This window comes from Talpa occidentalis, unplaced genomic scaffold (genome assembly GCF_014898055.3).
Source record: "Talpa occidentalis isolate TD23 unplaced genomic scaffold, MPIMG_talOcc4v2.1 talOcc4.3, whole genome shotgun sequence".
Taxonomy (NCBI): Eukaryota; Metazoa; Chordata; class Mammalia; order Eulipotyphla; family Talpidae; genus Talpa; species Talpa occidentalis.
In genome coordinates, this window is record NW_023603184.1 from 34,845,624 (window position 1) to 34,863,595 (window position 17,972).

At 44.8% G+C, this 17,972-nt stretch overlaps 1 pseudogene; it reads right to left on the minus strand.

The window, feature by feature from the left end:
* Window positions 1-191: 191 nt before the first annotated feature.
* The window catches only part of LOC119254969 (interferon-induced very large GTPase 1-like), a 46,505-nt pseudogene continuing 28,724 nt past the window's right edge, over window positions 192-17,972 (minus strand).

Below are 17,972 nucleotides of genomic sequence, written 5' to 3' on the forward strand. Positions count from 1 at the left end.
ATCCCTAATGTCTGAATCCCAGCCTGATCCCCCGCCAGGGAGCTGGCCCACTTATGGCGGAGCAGACACACTGCTCCCCTCAGCAGTGTATTTCAGTCAGTCTGCCTGTTCTGTTCCCCACTCTGACTCTGGTGAAGCCTCTCACTGCATCTAACCCCTACCTCCCCACCACCACCACCACATCTCTGGCTTACACCCCAGTTCTTCTCTGCAAATAAAAATAAAGTTGTGAAAATTTTTAAAAATGCACTGAGTACTGAAAATGCCAGGGAAGAAAGTGATGAAAGGAAAATGAGAATAAAAAAGAATGAAAAAAAATATTTGTTTTCTTTTTCACAGTTACTTGGTTATGATTTTTCTGAATTGTCACAGGCCTTATCCTGGTAAAGTCTTTGCTTACTCTTTCCTAGAACAGGATACATGAAATATTGTATGGCCTGGGAAACAGGAAATTCCATGATTATTTTGTAATTTAAAGTTTAGAAACTTATATTCGCAATTTCAGAGGGTGAAAAAATGCACTCATATTAAAATGCAGTTTGTAATTTCAACCAAGAACTGTATCTTAGTTGAAATATTTTTTTTTTCATATGTAAAGAACAGGTTTATTAGGGAAAGGGACAGATTAAAGGACACTTGCATAGACACCAGTGGTCAGGAAGAGCCTCCCCAAAAGGCACAGGTTTGCTAAGAGAAGGCTGCATGGTTGCTGGCAGGCTGCCTTGAGGAGAGCTGCCTCTGCAGAGGGAAGTCAGTGAATGTGAAAAGAGGCACCTGCAGAGTCACAGGTGGGCAGATGGAGTGCCTGAAATATTAAAATAATAAAAATTTGTCATAGTCAGCAATGATTTTGATTTCCCATTATGAACCTTATTTTCTATGACTTCATATAGTATTGTGTATTTTAAAATTAAAAGCATTCAGAATAATTTAAAATATGCAGTAAGATTTTAAAATGAATTTGATTTGATTTGATGATATTTCATGTATATGTGTCTATATATATTTTAATGCAGAAAGAATTAAAGTAAAAAAAAATGAGCCGTCACAGAAAATCTACTCTTGAAATGTTATTTTCAGATGTATTACTTGAACAATGGAAATAGGGAGGATTATGATGTGAGGTGGAAGTACATCAGGATGGCTCAGGCACTGTCACTCTAGCTCTGATGCTTGGGCTCCTTTGTGCTCACTGAATATTATCGGTTTTTCAAGTCATCAAGCACGTCCTGCTTTGTGATTTGGGTCCATGAGTCAGGGATTTGGCCCCGGCCTACAAATTTATACTGATGTCATTCTTCTAGCTCTGATCTGAAGCGATAGACAAACCATTTCCATTATGGCTGGAAGGAGAGGTCTGGGGTGATGCTCCATGTGGCATATTCCCCTCCTGCCAGGCGGTAGGTCTTCCATGGGAAATTTCTGCCATCAAGCAAGCTAAATGTGGAATCACTTGCTACAGCAAGTGTACAGAAATTAATTGAAAAAATGTCTGTTCCAATAAAATGCCCTCCATTGACAGCCCGAGGACGGTGGAAGGGAACATTGTGATCTCCTTCTTGTGCAGGGATTGTGTTCCTATGAATTGCTCCACGGAAGGGGCACTGTTTCTAGCAGCCACAGGGAGGTTCAAAGAGTATTTCTGTGATTTCAGGAACCATTTCTTTTGCAGGCATGCTCAGAGAGTTCTGCTCCACTAACTTCATTACGGGATCCAAAGCTTCACTCATGGCTTCTTCAAGAAAATAAATATCTTTTATCTCCTCGTGTTCAGTGCTTACCAAATCCTTTCGAGGCAAGATCAGTTGACTTTCCAGCTGATCACAGAACAGATTCAACCAATCAGACACAGTGCTGCTTTTTTTAATCTTTGGTTTGTGCTGTTCATTCATGAATAGCTGAGAAGATGGAATTCTTGATGGCACTTAAATTTATTTTTTAAAATATCTTCATCTTTTCAGTTCCATCCTCTAAAAAATATCTTTGAAAATGATTTTCAATGTACTTTCTAAAAAATGACTCTAAATGAGAAATATACTGGATGCGCAATTTTTTTCTCTTCTGCCAGAGAGTTGAGAATGTGCCTCACCAGGTCGGCCCTGTTTCCATTGAGTGCTGGGCAGGTAGCCCTCATGTCCCCAGCAATTTTAAGGGCTATTTTCCCTCTTATGGCAGTGGCAATAGCAGGAGTGAGCTTGTTCCACAGAAAATCAACAAATGTTTTGATTGAAGTTGCTCCCTGACAAGAGATCTTAAAACTCACAAAGAAATCATCTTTCTTGCTCTCCAGGTAGTATACAGGATTATTTGCTTGCTTGAATGCCTTGTGCAGCTCCTTAAATTCTCTTGATGCACTTTGGAATAAACTCATAGATAAATCCATTTTATATCTACTTGTAAATGTGTATTTATCCCAAGTTGGTGCAGATTTCACCTCTTGCTTTATTACTGACAAGATTTTGTGGAAATGGCTTGCATCGTAATCCTGCAGTTTCTTCCTAATGCTGGCAATAGTGTCTTCACATCTTGAAACAATGTGACTAGTCGTCATATCTATGGACTTTTGATCTTCCAACATTAAGCCCTTTGCAAACAGCACATAACCCTTGTACATTTGGACATGTTTGTCATAATCTGGAAAATTCCTCCCAGAATTTTCTGTCAGTATGTTGACCACATTTTTCTCCTTTCTGAAATGTTGCAAAAAGATGTCTTCTGCATCCACATCAATCTTAGGCTCTGGAATCGGCTGGAGTGTTGAGGGCACTTCAGAGATCCATTTTTGCCAAAATTCATTGAATATTTTACATAGCTCCTTCTCACTGAATTGTTTGCCCTTTACAGTTAAAGCCAAGTCTCGACTTCTTTTGAATAATTGCCTTTCATAAATTGATTTTTTGTTATCCAGTTTTGCTTGACTTTTTTTAAAACTGATCAGTTCATTGACTTTTCTCTGGGTCTCTGAAATAAGATCCTCTTTAAGGATTAGTAACTTATTCTCCAAATCGTCTTTCCATTGTATCGGCATTGTACTAAATACTGGATATGCCGTAAAACATTTTTCAAATTCTTGCTTGATGGCTTCATATTTTGCTGCAACAGGAACATGAAGTTCGTCTGTCATGAGTATGTCGGTTTTCCCATTCTGAATCTGGTTGATCAGCTTGTCCTGCAAGCCCAGCACATGACTCCTCAGCTCCCAGGCCCAGGAGTTGTACATGGTCTCCAGTTTGCTCATGGCCACGACCTCTTGGGTGTTCCTGAAACTGAAAATGAAGTTCTCACTCACGAGTGCTCTCCACAAGTCTTGAACTCGCAGTTTTACATCCAATATCTTCATGATGCTTCCCCTGACCTCCTGCTGGGCGGTCAGGAGAATTCTGCTCTTCAGGTCCTGGACGTTGAGACTGTAGCGAGGATTCGGAGGGGCCATTATGGGGTTGCCATCCCACAGGTGGGCAAAGTAGCAGACTTGAGTGTTAATGTCAAACTTAATGACATCACTGAAGTGGGTCATATCTGAGCACTGTTCCTGCTCAGCCGCTGTCACTGCCATCTCGTCCAGTCTCTGCTCTAGCCGCCTCCGCCCTTCCATCATCTGGTCTTCAGCTGTGACTTCCCCCACGTTCTGATGGACAAAGAGGCAACGTGGAGCGATTTTCACTTGCTTCATCCTCAGAAAGACTAGGACAACTATCTGTAGAATGTCTTGCATTTCTGATGGATTCTCTCCAAAAATATTGATCAGAGTCAAGTTTGCAAGTCCAGTGACAAAGATTGCCAACTCATTGTCCCGATTCTGGGATTTGTTGTTGAGTTCTGGGACTCGAAGGCCTTCTGTGTCCACCACCAGGACAAAATCAAAGCCAAGTTCTTCTGTGAATGTCTCCTCCACCCTCAGGAGCTGCATGTAGGCCCCTCGGGTGCACCTCCCTGCACTGACCGTGAACTGTAGCCCAAAGAAGGGCATTCAGCAGGGTGGACTTCCCTGAGCTCTGCAGGCCAAGGACAGAGAGAACAAACAGTCGTTTGTCCCCTAGTTTCTCAGAGAACTTGTCAAACACAGCTGCCACCAACTTTGGGGCACATAGGAAGCATCCCCATCCATCAGCTCAATGGGAACCCCAGCAATCATCAGATCCGCAGCAATCTGGGGGAGAGACCCGAGAAGATTATCTTTTGTGGAGGAAGCTTCTTCCAGAGCGTCATAGATCTGGCCCACTTCTCTGAGAAGTCGCTCAATCCCCAGGGAACAGTCATTAATCTCTCTGGAGAGAATGTCTATCTCATATTTCTCATCTTTCAGATAGCTGTTCTTGGGTACATTTTGCTTTTCTGTTTGTATCCATGACCACAAATTCTTTTTCTTTTTATTCAGTTTTTCCAAGTGTCTGGCTGTCATATTGTCCAAAAGCACACTCATCCACTGGAGGAAATAGACTTTGCTATCAGTGTCTGTATATTTTTGGAGATTTTCAAGGACAGATTGCATCAAATCATTGAGAGGAATGTCTTTGGTCAACTGTTGATGCTGTATTCTTTGCTTCTCTGTCTCAATTTCTGTCTTGTGTTGTTCAATGCTCTGATTCCCCTTCTCTCTCAGATGATACAGTTTTCTGTCTTTCTTACACGATAGGAGCCAAAGTTGTCCCTGAAGGGGCAGTAACTTTTCCTTCACCCAAGATATCTGCCTCTCCCTCAGTCAGGCCATTAGAATCTCTGCCTCTTTTTTGGCCTCCTTGCAATCTCTCTGGTCCTCATCAACAAGGAATCCCTGCTGGCGAGCAATCTGGGCACAGTCCTGTAAGCTGAGAGCAGCATTAGATTTCTCTAGCAAACACCGGATTGTATTTGCGAGCTCTTCTGTTAATTCAGCCTCATTTCTGTTTCTGAATCCGATTATCACTCTTGGGCCAGAATTATTATTCACAGGGTTTTCTTTGTCATCAAGCAAAAAGATGAAACGTTTTGAGGACTTCCAAAGGATTTCTAAAATTTGTTCATTTTCTTTGTTGTCATCAGAATATGACATGAGGACTACAAGGAGAGATGAGACCTTCTGCAGGAATGTGAGTTGCTCCTGGTGTTCCTTCGCATCTACATGGAGATTGGTGAAGGCCAGGCATGTGTGAAATCTGTCCTCCTCTTCCCCCCCCGGGACAGAACCAGCAGATTTCCACCACACCTTCCATCAAGAGACAGTCTTTGCTGCTCCCTTTGCAGTGTCTGTGAAAAAAGACATTGTGTTTACGTTTACTGACAAGACAGTTCATGATCTGAGATTTGGAAGCAGAGAAGCCATTTCCAACTCAAATAAAGAACCCAATGGGAGTAGAGACCCGGCACATCTGCTGATTCCGTAATTGCTCTTCTTGGTTGCTGTTGTCCTTGACTCTTGCCAGGTTTTCCTAATTTGCCTGAGAGACCAGAGAGAGAATTCAATTTGAGAAGTGCAGGGGTTAGGTATTAGAAGGGGAAGGGCAAACTGACAAATGGCAAGTTTGCCCAAAATATATTGTCTGGCAAAATCATCTGCACAGTGAAGAATTGCCATCTGAATATCCATAGGGTGGATGTGGGGCCTGGGACTAGTGGTTGATGGAGTAGTGGGGCTAAAATTGTCCTTTAAAAACTCTTTAAAAGAATCAAATGCCGTATTTTCCTGATTTGAGTCACTTGGATGAACTCGATTCTCTGTGTTTCCAGCATCTTTGAAGACCAGGTATCTCAGCCAATAATCCAGCATGAGCTGCTTCTGCAGGAAATAGAAGGGAAGGTCCTGTTCACAGCTGGGTTGGGTGCTATATACAGAAGCTCTGTAGATCAAATGGAAGTTAGCTCTGCTCATCCTCTTTGGGTAGTAATGCTCTAGGCCTAGACGCTGGAGTAATTCTCTCAAGACTTCATTTTCTGTGACCTCCCATTTGCTCTTTTCATCATTATGTGGATCATGGAGCTGTTTCTTTTCATGGAAGACACTTCTCAACTGTTTTCCCACCTCATCTTTGGCAACATAATCATGGTGGTTTCATCATCCTGCTTGATGAGCAACCTTAATTCTTTCTCTAGATTTTCCCACTCATGATCTGCTCCAGTTTTGGTGAGGACTTGTACAACTTCTTCAGATAATGATTGTTCCATGTGCTGTTTTATACATGCCAAGCGTTGTGTTTTCTCTTCAGCAGAAATAGGTATGTCTCCTGCAGTGGCCTTCAGTCCTGTGAGCACCAGGAATGCATGAGCCCTGTAGCTGTGAACAGTTTGAGTTGCTGTTATTTTTTGCATGCTGTTTGCATTTCTGTCCAAATAAAGTGTAACTCACCACATCCCAAGAGATACTGAAAAGTTTTGTTTATTGCATGGTATCCTGCACCCATTGCAAAGCAAAGTAGCAAGACTTGTATGTCTGGCTGTTCAGTATCTTGGAGATAATGCAAGAAGCAGCTAAGAGACACGCTGACTTTATCAGTAGCCCTCCTTTGAACTTCCTGCACTGCTTTTGGGGACTGAGATTGGCCCTTCAATTCCATGAGATCATTCTGGGATTCTTTTATGGTATTAATTAAATCAGAAAATTGGGAGATGTTGCCATGCTCTTCCAGCCCCGCCAACTCTGAGATCCATTGCATTATGGAACAAGCCTGAGGAAAGTTTGTCACTTTGTGGATATGAGAGTCAAGGAGGATGCACAACTGCAATTTAATAAACTTAGTGTTATAAATGGAAGAATTTTTGCAAAATTTGACAGTTTTTACTAAAAAATTCTGTAGATTCCTATCCATGAGGCATATGTGAATGCAAGTGTCTTATTTTTTTACTTTTTCATTCAACATTTGCATGAAATCTATGAGTTTCCTTAGTTGCTCTTCAGGATCAGCTACCTTCCAGGATTTCACATCCTCTAGGAAAGCCCTACCCTCTGCCCAAGCACTCAGTAATTCTTCCCCATCCTGGATTTGGGCTGGGAGGCCAGTCAGTGCAACATAGCTTTCTTTCAGGCAGTGAGCTACCTGAACTGGGTCCTTGAAATCACTCCTGTGGCTGGAGCGGATGATGTCCCAGATGGGCACCAGCTGAAACCCCCTGTCAATGACACACCAGGTTTCATTACTGGCCATGAGGCCATCTTTCCACTGAAAGAGGCCGTTTGCTTCTGGTGGGCCACCTGTCTGGGCAGTAGATAATAGCACATGGGTTTCAAGGTTTTGGTAAATGGTTTTCTGAAAAACTGTGCTTGAATGAGAGTCTGATACATCGAAGCTCGAGGCACCTTGCACTCCAAAGCCACTGTAGCTGCCCCTTATGTAACTATCCAGGGCCTTTGTTACCTGCTGTTTCACTTCTGACAGCTTCTCTCTTTGGAAACCCTGTGCAGTGGCTTTCCCCCAGTAGATTCCTCCCAGATACAGAGGGCCCTGGTTAGCATGAGAGCCAAACCTGTGGAAGAAGGTTCCGCCCTGCACCTCAGCAAAAGGAGTGTGTCTGGGCCTGCAGGCTGACCCAGAAGGCCTTCAATGCATTGCAGTTCCTGGAGAGCAGCCTTGGCGAACTGGAGCTGATCAAGAGGAAAGTGGCAGGAGGCCAGAGGGACATAGTTGAATCTGATTGAACAAAAATAGGAATGCTGAGAATGTGATTGTCGGATTTCCTTGGATTCTGAATGTTTGCTGTGATCTATACCAGCTTCCAGGCTTTTTCCCCAAATTCCACCCTTGGCTGCGGCCGTTACACTGAAGCCCCATTTTTCCATAGTCTGGGTGAAGGTGGATTCGTCTTCAGAAGATGTAAATTCTTTTGTTTCCATGCGCGTGTCCTGCTCAGGGCCAGCAAGTGAGAACTCCATGGGGACACTGAGTAGCTCTTCTCTCTTCTCTAACAGGCCTCTTTCAGAGCTGGTTTTGTAAATTCCCCGCAGGGCCAGTCCTCTGGATGCCCATCTCACCAGCTCTCTGTCCAGGAGGTTTTGTCTGTGGGACAGTGTCCCCTCTATGAGGTGAAGCTGTCTCTGCATGTTTTCCATGACCTCTTTCCGGGACGTTTGAGGCGGTGGCCAGTACTCTTTGGGGATATCCATTGCTTGCCTCAGCTCTGCCTCTTTACTCCTCACTGCCTCTTCCTGTCGCTGCAAGTTTTTCAGCTCCTGCAGCGCCTGCTCCGTCTGCTTCTGCTTCTTGTTCATCATTTCTGCCTGAGCCTCCTGTGACTCTGAAAGCCTCTTTGAGTGTGACAGGTACAGCAGTTTCTCCAGGGCCCTTGCCTCCCAGGGATGTTGTGCCCAGGAGTGTAGCCTCTGTAGGTCCTTTTCTTCTAGGTGTGGTAAGGCCTGGGCACGGGTGACTCCGAGGTGTTCCTGAAGCTGCGGCAACCAGTACTCAGCTGACAGCCCCACTTCATTCAGCATCTGCTGGAGGTCTTGCCCTTTCTCCCCTGGGTGCTGGGAGTCCTCAGGGGTTGTCTGTGCTGTGGCCGTGGCTGTGGGAAGAGAAAACTCTCAGTTAAGCTGGATCAGGACCATATAAATTACCAGCCACATGGTCAAAATGGTGAGTGTACTAAGGATGGAGTTTGGCAATTTTTTCATTTCCACCTGTCATTGTTTTAAGAAATATATTTTATAGTATTGATTCATTTCTTTTTTGTGGAGGGCATCTTTGTAGGTTTCCTCAACATGAATTTCTGTATGCAGCCTGGCTTTTATGCTTCTTATTACACAGAATCAAGTGGAAGGAGGACATTATGCCAAGTTTTCACGTTTGAAAATATGCATGAGTTTGGCAACTATATTTATTTGAACATAAGAGTGGTACCAAGTACCTTTTTCTCGATTAGTTTCTACCAGCCTATGTTGATTGGTGCCCCTCCTGTCTCTGCCATTTAATTTTAGATCACTTCATAATGTTATTCATTCTCCCTTAAATTTAATTTTTAAATTTATTTTATTTCATAATTTTTAAAAAATGTTTGACATTAGAATCCTTTCCATTAGGATTTGCCATCTCTCCTACACTTTAAAATGTCCGTGGAGTTACTCTTATTGTGGTAGCATAAGCAGTTCAGTCTTTTTATCCATTGCCTTTAAATAACTAAAAAATTTATCCACAAGCAAAGTGTCCCTGTGGGAGATGTGGCTGTACACCAAGTGCCCAAGGGCCTGGAAGGAATCATACCCTCTGTTGATCCCACAATAAGCAGATGAACTTGGTAGAGGCTGTAGAACCAGAGGAGTAGTTAACCTGCCCCAGCCTCTTTCATTATGGCTGGAAAAATGTGGGTAGTGGTGACCTGGGCAGAGAACTACAGATGAGAGAGAATTTATAGAAGTCCAGTCTCTCTAAGAAGGTATTCCAGCATGAGTTTCGTGACATGCATGAGACTGAACTGGTTAGTGCCATGACCTTTCCAGTGGGGCAAAAAGAGTGGTATCTGAGTGCCTGACCACCCCATTTGTGTGGTTCATGGCTGGAGGAGAAAAGGGATCGAACAGAGGCAGATGAGAATATCAATGGTCACTGAAGAGAAATGATTTCTATTGAGTGAGCCAAGGGCCTCAGCAAGGAATCCACCCTCGAGCTCTGGAGAACCTCACCCATGGATTTCTCTAGTGAGTCTGTGGGTGACTCGAGTCCCCTTCCTTTGGGATCAGCTGCTGCTACATGCATTGAGTTCAGTGGGGAGAGCTATTATGATGAATGGACACGGTCAGAAAAACAGACCAGTGTCTGTTTGCTAGGGAGAAAGCACAGTCTTGAGCTATATCGCCGTCTTCTGGAAAGGAAAAGATAATCTTCCAAATATCAGATAGTAGGTTTCAAGAACTAGGGAAGAAATGAAAGTTAAATAATACTAGAAGAGACACTTAGGTTGTTTCCATAGTTTAGCTATAGTAGCTGGTGCTGCAATAAACTGGGAGCGCAAATTTCCCTTTGATTTAGTGGTTTCGGAAAGATGCCTGGGAGTGGAATTATTGGGTCGAATGGAGATCCACATTTAATGTTTTGAGACACTGCCATGTGCCTTTCCATAGACTGGCTGGACCTGATTGCATGCAATGTAAAACCCGTTGCAGCAATGTAAAACTATAATACAAGAACATGAAAATCAAGAAAACATCATTGAAAGATAATAATTCATCAATAACTAGATCAAAAGCATAGAATTTTGAGACCTGGGTGATATATAATTCAAATACAGTTGTGTTAAAGAAACTGAACAAGTTATCACAAATCTCATGATAGTAATATAGGGGAAAATTCATGAACAAAACAAGGTACCCAAGAAATATGAATCATAAAATAGAAAGAGACACCAATTCTGGAGTTGAGCAATTGAATGATGAAACAAAGAATGCAGTAGAGAACATCTCAAAGAAGAGCAAATGAAAGAGAAACCCTGAGTTGTACATTTCCTTAACCCCCTTTCCCTTGTAAATAAGGCTTTTATTAACCTTTTGTGTGTGCCTGTAGTGGAGTATTAATAAGTCCCTTTTAAGTGCACAGGTGAGGACCCACAGCCAGGCAACCCGTTTTATATCGGGGTTGCTCCATAACAGTAGAATTTCACATACATTATTATAATTTTTAAAAATACCAAATATGTCATTGACTATATAAACTGCCAAAATTAATAGAGGCCAATTAACTAAATACCTGTATCTTCATAGATAAACATTGTGATTGTGATAATAGACCTCTATAGGGTAAGGAAAATGTCAGGCTTTTCTGCCCTCCCGCCATCAGGATAGATGATGGATCCCTGCGGTCCTGAATGCATGCCTGATGGTGGGCACCTGGAATACGGTGTGGGCATAGGTAGATGGGATTCACCTGGGCTGAGACTGTACTTTTTTTTTAATAGAGGCATGTTTTTATTTATTTATTATTTGTTTGTTTGTTTTGTTTATACAAGCACTGGGTACAGTCAGAAGCGCAGGAGGGTGAGAGAATTCACCAGAGCCAGAGCGGGGAGCAGAGCAGGCAGAAGGACCGAAGTACACTGCTGAGGGGAGCAGCGGGCGGCAGGAGAGGTCTGCATGCCATGTGGGACCCTCCTCTGGTGGCTGGGGAGCAGCCGGGGATCGAACCAGTGCTGCAGAGGCTGCGGGCAGCTTCGCAACCCAGCGCTCAACCACTGCGCCACCGGGGAGGCCATGAGACTGTACTTTTAAGGGCAGTGTCACGGGGACGCCAAGAGAAGCCGAGAAGCAGCAGACACCAAAAGAGAAGCCAAGAAAGAAGCAGCAGAAGCCGAGAGAGAAGTAAAGAACGCCGGAGAGCACAGATAGAGTGAAGACTTGCTGGTGGCTGGGAGGCCTGCCAGCCTCCCGGCCCCCCAGCACCCTTGCCTGCTGTGTACTGGGTAAATCCCAATAAAAGACCTGCAAAAACCACTAAGGACTCTGACTCCCTTTACCCGGTCTGCATGGGATCAGAAAACCGGCACAGTGTCCATTCCTGACCCTACAATTGGCGTAAGTCGGCAAGATGATCCATGCAGACGGGTATGGAGCCCTCCGAAGACCTGGAGGGACTAAGGAGTAACAGACTGTGTGAGCCTGTGACAGCACTGGAGGCGCCATGGCGGCACAGAGGGTGGACAAGGTCCAGGAGCTACAGGACGAGATCTGGCATGAAGGAGATGCCCGAGAGGACCAGCCAACGACCCCCAAGAGAACCAGCCAACAACCCCCAAGGCAGCAAGAATCATCGGCGAAGAGAGGACCACAATTCAGAGCTTGCCAGTGCTGATGCAGGGAGAGGCCAATGAACTTGGCCTAATGGACTTGGACTGAGGGACTCGGACTGATGAACTCGGACTGATGCACTTGGACTGACAATCCTGCCAGAAGGCGGAGGACCTTGGCACATTATGTTTTTTTGTGAATCTGGGGGTGGCCAATGGGTCTTGATGGCCAAAAGCAGCCTGTGTATGCCTAGCAGCCAGGCAGAGGAGAAAAGGCAACTAAGAAGGCAAAAGCTGGTGCTGATGCTAAATTTGAGAAGCCCTGAGCGACTGGTAAGCAGCCTGGGTATGCTGAAGACCTGTGAGTCTCATAAAATCACCTGTGGGTGATGCCCTGCTTGTTGTCGAGTGAGGGTGAGGAGCTGAGGAACCCCTCCTTGGGGGACGGGTGGGGAACGTGGCTTGGAGTGGAGCCCAAGCCGAATGTAGAGTTTACATCCCTGACCCATGTGCTTGTGCAGTGTATTGGCCTGAGTGCAGGGGTCTACAAGTCACATTGGTGGCTATGAAGGCCAAATGTTGGAGCAACTGCAGACAGAAACCCTGAGGGTTGGCGATTACCCCCAACAGAATAGAATGCCAGTCTCAGAGCTAGTGCATCCTGGGGGTGGATGCTGTGTGTGGCTTGTAGCTGAGACTAATGTATTGCAATGTATTTGCTTTTGTGGGCCATGGCTGCATTGTTTATGTTTGCTAAGAAAATTGTATATATGAAGATTGTATGACAGAAAACCCTAAGGGGGTGGACCATAGGGTAAGGAAAAATGTCAGGCTTTTCTGCCCTCCCGCCATCAGGATAGATGATGGATCCCTGCGGTCCTGAATGCATGCCTGATGGCGGGCACCTGGAATACGGTGTGGGCATAGGTAGATGGGATTCACCTGGGCTGAGACTGTGCTTTTAAGGGTGGCGTCATGGGGACGCCAAGAGAAGCTGAGAAGCAGCAGGCACCAAAAGAGAAGCCAAGAAAGAAGCAGCAGAAGCCGAGAGAGAAGCAGAGAACGCCAGAGAGCCCAGATAGAGTGAAGACTTGCTGGTGGCTGGGAGGCCTGCCGGCCTCCCAGGCCCCCAGCATCCTTGCCTGCTGTGTACCGGGTAAATCCCAATAAAAGACCTGCAAAAACCACTGAGGACTCTGACTCCTCCTTTGCCTGGTCTGCATGGGATCAGAACCTGCACGGTGTCCATTCCTGACCCTACAACCTCCTTAAAAAAATAACATAAAAAAATTATCTCATTTCATTTAAAAAATGTTAACACATTGTAGGGTAAGGTAAAAAGTATCAGGCTTTTCTGCTCTCCCGCTATTAGGATTGATGATGGATCCCTGCGGTCCTGAATGCATGCCTGATGGCGGGCACCTGGAGTAGGGTAAGTGTGTACACGTGTGCTGAGAAACTGAGCTTATAAGGGCAGCATCATGGGGATGCCAGGAGAACCATGAGAAGAGAGAGAACAGAGGCCATGAGAGAGCATGGGAGAGCCCAGATAGAGTGAAGACTTGCTGGGGGCTGGGAGGACTGCCAGCCTCCCAGCTCCCCAGCACCTCTGCCTGCTGTATACCTGGTAAATCCCAATAAAAGCCTGCAAAAGAGCCACTGATGTCTCCAGGACTCCTCCTTCCCCAGTCTGCTGAGGTCATAGAAAACCTGCTCTGTGCCCTTCCTGCCTCTACACGCATATTCAAGCCCAATCAGGACAAGAACCAAAAGATTGTACTGCATTATATTCATTTGCATTTCAACTTTAAAAAGAATGAAAAGTAACATTTTCATAATATATTAATCTAAAGTGTCTATTTTCCACCAAAAAAAATTTCAAGATATTCAATGAAACAGTAAAGTATGATCCCTGAACAGGAAAAAAAAGCAGGCAGGAGTGCTGCGAGCCAGCTGCAGCAGCCTGGGTGTCAAGGGTTCCTGAAGGATGGGACAGCATGGGCGCAATTGTAGAAAATGTGGGGTAGAGGGAGTGAGGAGAGGCAGACACCTGATCAGGGTGCAGACATCATCCTGCTGAGGATCTCAGCAGCCCTTTATTTATACATTTCAAGTAAACCATGAGTGCATAAGCATATGCATTAAGACAGGAAGATAACAATCATCACATCTCTTTCAAGAGCAGCCAAGGGTCTGTTTGCCTTCCTGCAGAGATCCTGACATTTATTATTCTTTGTTTTAAAGAAGGCACATTTGTTAAACAAAAGTGTTCTTAGAGTAGTCATTTACCTTAAACAGTCATTTTATTATTAGCAAAAAGCTTATGTGACTGAAACTAACATTTCCATGTTTGCCATAGTGAAGGATTAACTAAGGGCTAGGGGAAACAAAGGGCAGGAAGTTACCTGGGGGAAGGAAGATGCTTTGACTCTTCCCTAGCCCCAAGCTCTCAAGTAAGGGAGGTATTTTCCTAATCTAACAGAAGAGTTTTTCTACCTATTACTCCTCTGCTTATCTACTCAGCCTAGTTTCCATATGTAACTTTAAGATCAAGGGAAAATTCCTTTTTCTGTAAGATTGCTGATTGTTGTTTGTAGTTGTAAGGAACTACAAATATTTTATCAGAGGCAGAACAGAAGATGGTTATTTAACAGGGTGGTCCCCAGGAAAAGGGGAGGTTCCAGGTTTCCTGCCCCACCCAAAAGGATGGTGGAGCTGAGCAGAGAGAGAAGAAGCTGCAGAGGAGACTGAAGAAGGAAGGAAGCAGGATGGAGAGCCAGGAAGAGACCTGGAGGAGGCACATGGAATGGAGAGACAAGTGAAGAAACTGCGCTTGCCTTTTGGCCGTAGACTGGGTGACACAGATGTGGGTAAGACCCGTGGGGAGCTGATCATGGTGGTTTTTGTCTTGATTTTGATTTTGCTCTTTTCCTTCTGTTGTAGAGCAACCCCGATACAAAACGGGGTGCCTGACTGTGGGTCCTCACCCGCGCGCTTAAAAGGACTTATCAATGCTCTACTGCAGGCACACGTGAAAGGTTAATAAAAGGTTTATTTACAAAGGGAAGGGGAATGAGGAAATGTACAGCTCAGGGAGAAAAGTGGGAGACAAAGTTTTAAATGAGTCCTACCCGATCCGCCGATCAGGAATCCCAAAATGGCACTCTCAGAGTTGGCCGCCAGCCAGGAGCGGTGAAGCCAGGAGGCGAGCGATCGTGAGCCAGAGAGCCCAAGGCCCACGTGTTTGGTTTTTTATATCCAATCTGGCTGCCCAACTCCACCCTCAGGTCCCAGCCATCCTCCCTTGGTGGTGATGGGATTTGTCTTTCCCAGAGTCTTGATGGCTTTAGTCTGGAGTGGGGGTGGAGTCCACAAAGTTAATCCTGTATGGGATTAACTCAGGACATCACTTCCCCCTAACACTTCCACTCTTGTCTGGTGGTTTTTGATCCTTTTCTGTGGGTCCTCACTGAGAGATACTTTAGACCTGGGGGCTTTGGGGCCTTGCTCTGGGCATTTCCTGCTTGGGTGGACTTTTACCCACGAGGGGACGGGTAACTTTGGGTGCTTGATTTAGAAACTATATTCGTTGCCTTTCCTGTCTTGTTTCCTAGTTGTATTAAAGTTCCTTCCCATTAAAGTCTCATATGTTTTGTGTTGATGTGGCAGATGGCAGAACCCATTTAGAATAGGCAGGTTTGCAGGATTTGTGCTGCCCCTCTCCCTGTCCTGTAACAGTTATAGCTTTTGGTTCCCAGAATGGTTAATACATGACATTTCAGTAGTTGTAACATTGACTATTTCCAACTGTTGTAGAGCAACCCCGATACAAAACGGGGTGCCTGACTGTGGGTCCTCACCTGCGCGCTTAAAAGGACTTATCAATGCTCTACTGCAGGCACACGTGAAAGGTTAATAAAAGGTTTATTTACAAGGGAAAGGGAAATGAGGAAATGTACAGCTCTGGGAGAAAAGTGGGAGACAAAGTTTTAAATGAGTCCTACCCGATCCGCCGATCAGGAATCCCAAAATGGCACTCTCAGAGTTGGCCGCCAGCCAGGAGCGGTGAAGCCAGGAAGCGAGCGATCGCGAGCCAGAGAGCGAGCAAGGCCCACGTGTTTGGTTTTTATATCCAACCTGGCTGCCCAACTCCACCCTCAGGTCCCAGCCACCCTCCCCTTTGTGGTGATGGGATTTGTCTTTCCCAATGTCCTGATGGCTTTAGTCTGGAGTGGGGGTGGAGTCCACAAAGCCTGTATGAGATTATCTCAGGACATCCTTTATAGGACAGGGAGAGGGGCAGCCCAAGCCCCGCAAACCTGCCTATTCTAAATGGGTTCTGCCATCCGCTGCATCAACACAAAACATAGGAGACTTTAATGGGAAGGAACTTTAATTAAACTAGGAAACAACACAGGTAAGGCAAAGAGTCTAGTTTCTAAATGAAGCACCCAAAGTTACCCATCCCCTCGTGGGTAAAAGTCCATCCATATGGGATCGGCCCAGAACAAGGCCCCAAGGCCTGCTACAAGTCTAAAGCATCTTCCAGTGGGGACCCACAGAAAAGGGTCACAAACAACTGGACAAGCCCGGAAGGAAAAGAGCAAAATCAACATCAAGATAAAAGCTGCCATTGTCACCTCCCCACGGGTCTCACCCACATCTGTGTCACCCAGTCCACGACCAAAAGACAAGCGCAGTTTCTTCACGTGTCTCTAGGCTCCATGCGCCTCCTCCAGGTCTCCTGGCTCCATCCTGCTTCCTTCCTTAGTCTCTTCAGCTTCTCCTCTTCCTGCTCAGCTCCACCCTTCCTTGGGTGGGGCAGGGAACCTGGAACCTCCCCCTTTCCTGGGGACCACCCTGTTACACAAGTGCATTATTTGTGCTGTCATGGTTCTTAGCTCAACCAGTCAAAAAATTGCTGTTGACTTGAATGCACACTCTAATAGCTACCATACCAATTGTCACATCCAGGGGAATCAGCCCTAAACAAATAGGAAGAATTTAGCAGGAGCTATCTATGGAGCCTCCTGGCTTATCAGGAATTTTCTTACACTTGGAGCATGGCTCCCATCTGCCACCCAACTGCTATCTTTAACTTTAAAGTAAGAGAATTTCCTTCTCCATTTAGCCCTTGCCTCAAAAGACCACATCTCCATATTAAAGACTTGGCCAAGGGATGTTTACAGCCTTTTGTTCCCCGAAGTTTTTCACTTGCTAATCTAAGGCCAAATGTTGAATTACTGCCTTTTGGCAGAGAATTACTAATTTTATAAAAGATGCAATATTTGTATCATGCAGTGCCATTTGCCATCAAATTGGTTATTCAGTAATCGATCAAACAGCATGTACAGTTTTACTTTTAAATGCATATTTTGACAATGGTAGAAATGGAGATTTCTTGACCTGCTAAACATAGAGCTTCCATATGATCCAGCAATTCCACTCCTAGGTATTTACTCAAAGGACACAGAAACATCCATTCCAAAGAGCACCTGCACCCCTATGTTTATAGCAGCACTGTTTACAATAGCTAAACTATGGAAACAACCCAAATGCCCAAAAATAGATGACTGGATCAAGAAGATGTGGTACATATACACCATGGAATATTACTCAGCATTGAAAAAAGATAAACACATGCAATTTGCAGGAACATGGATGGCACTGGAAGGGATCATGCTTAGCGAAATAAGCCAGAAAGAAAGAAAAATATTGGATGGTCTCACTCATAGCAGGAATCTAGAAAACTTAAATAAGGGACCAGGAAAAAGAATAACTATAAGAAAGTAAAAATCAAAATGAACAAACAATTATTAATCAGAGACACACTATCGGGGTGGGGGGGAGGGGAGGGATTGGGGTCAAAATAAGGGGGTCCAAATTGTATGGGGAATATAAAAATAAATTTTATAATAAAAAAATTCAATGTAAAAAAGAAAAAGAAAGAAAGACTTGGGGACCAGTATATTAAAATCCAAACAGGACTCTCTGAGGTGGGCAGAGATTTTTCACAGACCAGCCCTACTCCACCACGGACTTGCTCAGCTGGAAAACCCTCACAACTTCCTACTCCAGTAAGCCCTACGCTATGATCAATCTCAGTCCCACAGCCAGCACACCTAGGATCCAGTGTCACCTTGGGATTCTTACACAGTGTCAGCCCAGCTAGAATTTCCCCTTTTAAAAATCCTCTACAGATGGCCACCACGCTACCTCCTCCTCTAACGCAAACTCTACAGGGTGACCCTAGCTAAATTGAAAACATTAATATCACCCAACCGATGCAGGCT